The 9986-nt window shown below is 43.8% G+C and overlaps 1 non-coding gene across 1 annotated transcript; it reads right to left on the bottom strand.

The window, feature by feature from the left end:
- Nucleotides 1-9523: 9523 nt before the first annotated feature.
- Nucleotides 9524-9632, bottom strand: LOC136506356 (small nucleolar RNA R71). Its single transcript, XR_010771565.1, has one exon. It is a non-coding gene; the product is annotated as a small nucleolar RNA R71 (small nucleolar RNA).
- Nucleotides 9633-9986: the final 354 nt, after the last annotated feature.

Genomic DNA, 9986 nt, shown 5'->3' with positions numbered 1-9986 from the left:
AGGGAGAGAGGTCAGAGATGCTACGGTGGTGGCTGGCCATGGGCGAGCTCGGAGCTTGGCGGCGTTCTATGGACATGGCAACAATGGCGACGTGAAATGTGGCTTTACCTTGGCTTGGATGGTGGCACTAGTGGGTCAGGGAGGTAGAGGAGATGGTGGTAGAGTTGTGGGCAAGGTGGATTGGGCGGTGGCACTGCATGCATGGCGAGCGAGCATGGTGGAGCTCGGCGGCGATGGCGTGGCGCTATGGCTTTGCTTTGGTGTGCGCGAGAGCGAGTGGGAGTGGAAGGTGCGTAGTGATGGCTTTGTTGTCTGCCCTAGCCTGACCAGTAGGCCTAACACTAGCGTACAACATCCATGCGGCAATGCGGCCTATGGCCAATCGACCACGACGTTGAGCTACCCGGTCGATTCAAAGCTGCATCGGGTGACTGACAGCGTGACTTCATGCACATGTAACTCCTTATCCATGGCAACTTAGTGGAAATAGTATTAATAAAAATTGTAGAGCTATGTGAGGTCTCTAACTTTGCTTCATGAAGCATCATCTAATTCACCATGGTTTGCAAGTTATAGTGCTTCAAAGTGGTGTACTTGAAACTATAATCAGCTTGTAGACTTAGAAAGATTTCAAGTCTTGAAAATAGTACAAAGTTGATTCTTGGGAGCTATTTTTGACCCTTCTTGGCTCATGACCCTTAAATAAAGTTTGTTACCCATGTCAAGGACTACAACTTTTATTAAGGGTGGACTATCATGCAAACACTATAGACTATAGTTCAACTCTAGTCAAAGTAGTATTATGAAAATTGAAGCTTTGAGTAAACTATGACTTAGAAGCAAATTTGGCCCATGTCATGAATACAAACATTGTTCTATTTACCATCCTAGACCTGTCTAAGGTGTTTTCATGACCTCACAATCATCTCTTGCATTGGTCACACTTGATCACAAGCATATGCATGTATATAATCAACATCACATGTGATAATATGTAAGAATAAGATGAAATTCCATATGCTCATGCTCATGAATGCTTGGATGATGCTTGTGCTCATGAAATGCAAGTGCCAAATGCATGCTTAACACTAGGGTGTTATAGAACCCGTTGACTATGAAGCCCTCCTTGCTGGCCTAACCCAAGTTGGCAACCCAGAGGGTTGCTTCCTCATCAGGATACAAACTGTATTCATGGAAAAGCACAGCCCCTGGCCATGCCTTGATGATCTTGCCCACGCCGCTGATGGCAGGCATAATCTGGCAGCCTATCTGGTTGCCCTAATGCTCTATAGGCACAATGGCGATGTTAGCGACAAAAACACTATGAGGCAGTACAAAAGACGGTCGAGGGAGAGGAAGTATCACAAGCGGTGGTGGTGGACCAATGAGTAGGTGGCTAAGAAACAAGGGGAGTGTGTTGTGCTGCCTCCCGGCCGCCATGGTGGTCCTCCGAACGACATGGGGCAAGTTGTCGCTGCCATCATTAGCACAGGTGTGCGGTGATCTTCCATGCGCAGGTGGCGTCTACGGCTATGATGACAGATGGGAAAGAAGGGCTCTGTATTGCAGCAAGGACTATAGGCTTTGCCAAGAAATCCATTTTTCGAATGGGAAATTGGAATAAGAAACTAGTAATTTACTCTTTTTGAATGTAGTGTATTCTAGCATTTGAAATTTGTCCTCAAATATAGTGGATTGAGATGAATACATGCGTATCCAAAAATGGTCTTAGGGATTCAATGAAAGTACTAGTACGAAATAGGTTTCCCTATATAACGTGAGACGTGTCCGGCCTGATCAGATGAACAATGCTTGGACTTTCTTATGTGTGCAGTAAACTTCGAATAGCAATGTGGCTCCTCCATTGGGCATTATATCAATGGGAGACTTGATTGGATGAATTTCGTTATGCATATTTACCATACTACAGATCAGAAGGAGAACCAAAAAGAAACCAGCAGGCAAAACCAACCAATAAGGGATAGACAACGGCTACCAAATAACCAAAGGACCTGATCTACACCACACTCAACTGAGTTCAACCCACACAACTGCTATGTCTGCGTTAACTTTTGTTAAACTTTGTATTAGGTGGGTTAAACTTTGTCTAGCCCCTATTGGTTGCTTTTGCCTGCAGTTCTCTTTCTGGTTCTCTTTCTGTTCTGTCGTATACTAACAGTATTCGCCCTTTCTGATCGAAGGATGTGGGCGTATAGATATTGAAATTTTCTAGAGCCTAAGACAGTCCGAACCTAGGAAATATAGACGATCTAGATCATTGCGAGTCGATAAACAACGAAATACAGTGATGGCAACTATTAGGGGCCATCCAACTAGTCCATAGTACCCAACAATTAGTTCATGATACAAACAGGTATAGGCTCATAAAACAACTAATTGGCTAATTTTTAGCCATGGCTAACTAGTCGCAGTTCATCCAAACAGGGCCTAAGACAGTCTAGTACTTAGAAATCTTAATAGGTCGGATAATAGTATTGATGAAACAACAAAATACAGATCATGTCAACTCTTGCGCCGAGTTCACCGCCTCCATCCGTTGTTTGTCTTGCGCACCTCCACCTTGAGCTTAGCTTCATCATCCTCTAGCTCCTCCTCCTATTCCTCATCGTCGTCATTGTTGTAGGTGTCCTCGTGGATCACTCTAAAGAAGCAGGTGTCCCTGATGTTGAGGTTGTTATCAGCGCAGAAGGCACCCACCCCACCCATACTTGAACGACACTCGCAAGACTTTATTCATGTGGGTCCTCTCCAAGCACATGAACTAGGGCTACCCAACCATCAATAGCTCGACCATGAGTCGCTGCTTGTAGTCATGCGCTCGCTCAAAGTCCACTAGCATGTTCTTCGCCTCGCACAAAAAAAGACTGATGACAAAGAGAACAATGGTAACTGGAGACATCGTTGGTATGTTCTACATCTCGCGCGAGTGCTCACTGGATACTTTGCTTTAAGGTGGTACTTCTTTAGGATCACTACAAAACTCCTTAGCTCCATGATGGGTAGGGAGAGTTGACTACCACTGGCCTCGAAGTCATGCGGGTACTGCTTGCGGTAGGTGGTAAGGTCAAAGACCTTGACGTTAATCTATGACCGGCCGTCATACCACAATACAAGATAGTGCCCATCTTGGAGGTCAAGGGCGCGGGCGATATGCTTCCATCCCCGACAGAGGTACAAGTGACTGCCATTGGGGAACACCTCCACCTTCCACTGGGCCAGGCTCTGTTCATCATCCAGACAAAGCTCGAGTTTCTGTGACCTCTGATGGCTTGGACCATTGCAGCCAATAGTTTCTACGTGCACAACAATCAACATAACTATATAGAGGGACGGTTCATTCCCAAAGGCAAACCCCAATAGATCAGATTCACCACACCAAAAATAGGCACTTACTAGTGTTTCTACATACAATCTAGGATGAAGGATTTTCATGCACTCTAGGTCACTCTAGCTTGCTCCTACCATGTATTCTTATAGCCCCGCCATGCCAATTAGGGAACATGATAGTCTTGAGTAATCCTCTCATGGTGGTGGTGGTGGGGCCTTTTTTTTCTATGTTTCTGGTGTTGTCACAAATGCAAGGAGTGGACACACTGTTGGGGCATTAGTGGAGGAGCTAACATGTAGTAAAAACCAGTGTCGAGACTAATGCCATCTCATCGGCATAAATGGAGGAGACATGCTCTATTTTCATCAGTGTACGCATGGGAACGTCGATACTCCTACATCTCCGTTCGAACATGCCTTCTGCGATACTACTGGTTGAGGTTCCCGAGGTAGTGCGACAGCACCCGAGGCGAAGCACACCGGTTGGAAAAAAAATCTTTATCTTTCCTTGTCCTAGAGTCCCTATGATGGTCCGAGCATTGTAAATCTGACTGAGCTGAACACGCCTTCAGTCTACCCCTCGATTGTTGGGACTGCTTGGATTGGAATCAAATAAGTACATAAAAGACCTATCACAACTACACAAGGCATTCAAGTCTCAAGCCTGTCAAAAGCTCCTTTTCTTGAATCACTTCTTGTATCTAGCTTTCCTAACGCATTCGCTTCACTCTCATATTTTACTAAGCTCGCTAGAAAGTCCGAATACAACACATTTGATCTCGTCGGACACTATACAGTATAGAGCTATGAGTAAAATTATTGCGTATGGAGTGCACTCGGTCACAACATTTGTATCAGTAGTAGTTGTAGTCATGCGTGGCTTTGTTCTGTGTTGAACCCAACTCGTCTTATTTTTGTGTATTTGATAAGATTTGTTGAACTTGCAAGAACCATGCATCATGGATTATTTTTATTCAGAAACTTTATACTTTATAGGATCACACAAGGTCCGACCATCTAAAATCTTGACTACCCGGACGATGTGCTCTAGTATTCCCGGATAGGCATGCACGCGTGGGTGGCGTTAGCAGCTTGTTGCAGTAGGGGACGTTGCCTCTCGGCCCATCGCATTGACGTGACGGGGCAAAGCCCCACCGCCCACCCACGCAAATGTCTCGGTCATGGGGTGATCGATGGCCCCCCAAAGTATAACAGCAGAGACAAGGGGTGAGAGGAAAGGTTATACCTATTGCCTTCTCTCTCCAGAGCTCCTGATTCCATCCCAAAGCTTTTGCCTTCCACCCTACTATGCTGCCAACGCCTTCTGCCAGGACCATGGCAGAGCGGATGTGGTCATCTATCGATGTGGAGTCCCTAGAGGCCTTCAATGCTGGCAATCCTCTACCGACAAATGGATCTCTCATCGGCCTGCTGTCTAACCCGCCAGTTCCCCCTTTCGAGGTGGATCATCACCGCTCTTCATGTTGTTTATCTTCATTTAACCAGAGTATGCGAGCAATGCTCACACTAGTATTTGTGTTTATGCTGTTTAATTAAACTAGTATTCAGAATTTGCCTACTATCTCAATAGGTGTTCATGGGCATGATGGCATCCTGAGCCTTGTTCGCCCTGGTGCCCAGTTCTTCGTCCATGGTAGCACTCGAAAAGTGGCCCTGCGGGGGCATCCCCTGATGGAGGCAGCCACCCATGATTCCGTGCCATGCTATGCTGGTCATTTCGGTAAAAGTCGTTTGCCTTCTCAATCATGTCGCTCTCCCCCTTATCATATATGGGCTTAAAGTCGGCTTGCATTGTGCAGCGCTTCCTCCATGTCGGCGCCATCCTAGGTTATGGGGCTTTCCCTCGGTGGTGCCGGAGAGTCGTCCCATCGCCACTTGCCACTGCCGAGCCTGTCTGTCCCCGCACAACCCTCTATTCAGAAGTGGGCGAATCGTCAGAAGAGCATGAATCCTCAGACGATGGAGATTACCATCAATTATTAAAGGATTACCGTGAGGTCCAAGTGGATTTGTCATATACCAGGCTGAACACCAAGATGTTGTGCGGTGAGCTAGACACCACGTGTGACGCACTTCAAGCTTCTAAGAATCAAGCCTCCCAGGCGTGAGCTAACTTGGCAATCACCCAGCAGTAGGACCAACACATGATGAACCTTGTTGTGGTACTGAGCACGTGGGTCGACACCCTATAGATGTCCGTGCTAGCCACCTGTAACATGGCCTTCCCCATTGGAAGAGTGGATAATTTGAGCTATGGTGAATGAAGCCATTCGTCAGGGGGCTACCACGGCGCTGGCTACTACCCAGCTTTAGATTAGCACATTGGTGAACCTCGGAGTGGTGAAGCAGGGTTTTCCACCATGTTCGATAGATGACTTCACCAATCTGATCGAGAGTTCCGAGCTAGCCGCCAGTGCCATCTTACTGAAGGTGGACATGGACTAGATCTTGCATGCCAACCTTGACCCTTGATCTGTGGGACATATCAGTAGTATTAGTAGTCATGAAAAAGTTTGATCTGCGGGACGCCCTTGCAAAATATGTGAACTCTTATTTGCATGTTGGTGTTAACTTTTGTTGAACTTTGTACCAGGCCTTGTTTGGATGCATGTGTATCCACATCAATCCACATGTGTTGGAGTGGAATGGAATGAAATTTAGTTTAATTCCACTCCAATTCACTTCAACATATGTGGATTGAGATGAATACATGTGCATCCAAACAAGGCCTTAGGTGGGTTAAACTCTATTGAGCATTGTGTAGTTCAGGTCCTTTGGTCATTTTGTAGCTAGTTTGTAGCCCCTGTTGGTTGCATTTCGCTGCAGATTTCTTTTTAGTTATCTTTGATCTGATCTATAATATGCTAAACATTCATGAGTGCCTCTGATCTCTATTGAAGCAAACTCATGTCTTTGATAAAATTTGTTGAACTTGAAGGAACCATGCAATGAGGAGTTCATCTAAACAAGTCTAGAATATTGTTTTTGCTTTTGCTTTTCTATTGTTTTGTTTCAATTTTATTTGTTTCCTCTAGGGATTCAACGAAAGTACACATATGAAATAGTTTTCCATGTATAACGTTAGATGTGTCTGACCCGGTCAGATTTACGATGCTGAGACTTTCTTGTGTGTGCAGTAAATTTGAATACCTATGTGGCTCCCTAAAGGAAACAAATCTGAAGAAGGGGCATGTGACAACCATTACAATTTTAGCACTAGGAGCAAGTCTCGCACTTACAATCTGTTGAGCGCAGTGTAGCTTTGGTTGTTTGGTTTCTGTTTGTTTTTTCTTGCCTTGGTGTCTTTGTCAATCTTTGTTGAACTTGCAAGACCTTGCAGCGAGGAGCAAGTCTCGCCTTAGTGTAATGAAGAGCAAAGGAGCCATTGGTGTTGAAATGTTATTGCACATGTAAGAAAGTCCGACCGCAAGTCTCGTCTTAGTCTAATGTACAACAGAGGAGCCATTGGTTTTGAAATGTTATTACACATGTAAGAAAGTCTGACCTTAGTACATTTGAATGCATCTAACAGTATCCTCTATAGTTTTCCTTGTCTTCCTGTGATGCTTGTTATTGTGTCATTTATGATTTTAAGTTTGGTTAACTTAATAGTAGCATAGCCTAGTAGTACAATTTGGTGGGTGCATTGTAGTGCTTTTGAAGTGTCATTTTTTTGTATTTTGGAGTGCCCTCATCAGCATACCCATGTACCCATGACATTAGAAATCAATATAAGTATTATACTATAGCTGAATTAACAAATGAGTAACTGCATTGGCCTAACCAGATCTACAATGTTACAATGTTTCTTGTATACATCATGTTCAAGCAAGGACCAAAACAGTGAAGGAAGGAAAAGACGAGAAAGGAGACCTATGGATTGGATCTGTCACCTCTGCCGTGGCACATGACGGACATGGACGCCAATGCCACCGCGCTCCACTGGGAAGACTCACCACCTAGCCTCCAAAAGGATGCTTGAGCCACTATAGCACAATGGGGATCCTCCGTTGCCGCCGCCACAAGTCCAACGGGCATAGATTTGTTTCCACTTGTAGGGGATATACATCCAACATATAAGTCAATCTGTCCACACAAAGAACATATACTACTATTAGGACTCCAAAGACATGTCAACACAACTAGGCGTCTAGTGCATTGGTGAAGATAGTCTATTCCTTGATCTAGGTCTTGGGTTCGACTCCCAGGTCTCATGGTTTTTTTAGTTTGAATTTATGAAACCCCGACGACAACAAGTGACACGCAAGCCATCGGGTCCCACAGGTCGGATGGAGATGGAGAAAGGTCTCACTGGTCGTCGGGTTCCAAAGGTCGGATGGTCCCACAAGTACAAGTGACACGCAATCCATTGGGTCCCACAGGTCAGATGGAGATGGAGAATGGTTCCACAGATACACGTGACACATAAGTTGTTGGGTCCCATAGATCGGATGCTGATGGGTCACGTAGGTACTCATTGGATGGAGAAAGGACCGAGCGGAGACTTCTATGATGAATTGCAAGCATCACGGATGAGTAACTACAGGTCCCATAGGTACACATCGGATGGAGAAGGGTCCCACAGGTACACATCGCATGGAGAAAGGATCGAGCGGAGACTGTTATGATGAATTGCAAGCATCATGGATGAGTAACGACAAGTCCCATAGGTACACATCAGATGGAGAAAGTACAGTGTGGAGATCTATGATGAAGCTATTCATTACAGATCAAATATTGTCTATCACAGATGTGTAATTAGTTCAATGACGAAGACCTATGTGTCATAGGTTGAGACGAGATCGTCATAGATGAGTCATGCAAGTGATCTATGACAAAACCCTATGCTCCTCTATGACATTTTTTGTGACGATGCCTGATTTCATCATAGAAAGGGAGGGTTGCTGGATCGTCACCACTGATCTTTGACAAAACAAAAATATTCATAATAAAAAATGATCTTCTATAATGATTTCAGATTCATCATTAGCATTTTTATCATATAATTAGATATTTCTAGTAGTGACTATTCATATGTATATTTAGCTCTTGACTTACCCCTATTGTGAGTAGAATATTGGTTATGATTTACTTCTCCATCAATACCATAAGTTATCAATACATGTCCTTGCCAGACCTTCCTTGTGGTAAAAAAAATATAAACAACGATACCTAGAATACTCCTGGGTGAAGTGCTACAATGATATATTATTTGTGCGCTTGTAGATCCCTTTCATATATATATATATATATATATATATATATATATATATATATATATATATATATATATATATATATATATATATATTCTTCCTAGTCACATAAAATAATAAAGAGCTACTTAGTATTATTTTAGTAGTAATGCTAAGTAGTACCAACAAGCATCTCTGGCATCATCACTAGGGATGACAACCTGGTAAAGTAATGTTAAGAGATGTAGACATACATTAGGTGGCTACTAAAACAACTAACAAGTTAATAAATACCAACAAACATTTCTGCCGCCGTTGCCAGGAAAGGTAGCTAGGCAAGAAGGAAGTATTGATAAACTTATATTTATTGATGTGATTGAGATAACCATTGACCTCTACTCAAACAGGCTTACCCTTGTTTTGTCTACTTTTATATCTTATGTAGGGTAATTTATAACCAGTTTTGACCTTCCGATAAACTATATAGATGATCCAGAAGCATATTTAGGAGAACTAAGGCTAAACTCAAGAAAGTTTAAGCTTTAGAGTTAGAAGACAACCAGATAAGGCGAAGCTTAACACCTGAATTTGAAGTTATGGCTAACAAGACTTGCCACGAATTGTCTGCTCCAACTATAGCCAACATCCGTATTGGACCAACAGTCAATGTTAGAGATAATGGATTCGAGATCAAGCCAGCTCTCATTAACATGGTGTAAGCAAGTCAGTTTTGTGGGAAGGCACATGAAGATGCGAGTGCTCATCTCCAACACTTTCTGAAGATCTGCAGCACCTTCACCATCAAAGTAGTTACCAAAGACGCCATACTACTTCGCTTCTTCCCATTCTTGCTTTTGGGGAAGGCAAAGTAGTGGTTCTACGCTAACAAAGATAGAAATACTACATGGGATAACTACTCCACCACCTTCCTAGCAAGTTCTTTCCCACGAGCAAGACCAATGCTCTGCGTGGGAGAATCTCAAGTTTTTAGCAACAACATGATGAATCTGTCCCTGAGGCATGGGAATGCTTCCAAGATTATATATCAGAATGTCCTCATCATGGGATGGAGAATTGGCTACTCATGTAGACTTTCTACCATGGGTTGACCAACAGTCCCCATGAGAATATGGATGCTGCTATTGGAGGTGTTTTCTTGTCACTCACACTCCTAGCAGCAATAGCTCTTATGGAGAAGATGACCTCCAATCATGGCTGGAATGAAGAACGAGTTCAGACCCACAAGAGAAGTGGAGGTATGCATCAACTCAAGGAAGTAGACATGTTGTCTACCAAGATGGACCTACTGATGAAGAAGCTTGAAGACCGAGCCAATGAGAAGCAAGAAGTCATGCATATTCATGATTCCTGTATGACATTGAAGAGTGTGGAAACACTAGGCATTCAGGGAATAGCTGCCCT

This window comes from Miscanthus floridulus, chromosome 14 (assembly GCF_019320115.1).
Source record: "Miscanthus floridulus cultivar M001 chromosome 14, ASM1932011v1, whole genome shotgun sequence".
NCBI classification, from domain to species: Eukaryota; Viridiplantae; Streptophyta; class Magnoliopsida; order Poales; family Poaceae; genus Miscanthus; species Miscanthus floridulus.
Note: the sequence above shows the minus strand (reverse complement) of the source record. Positions and strands in the feature narration are given on the sequence as shown.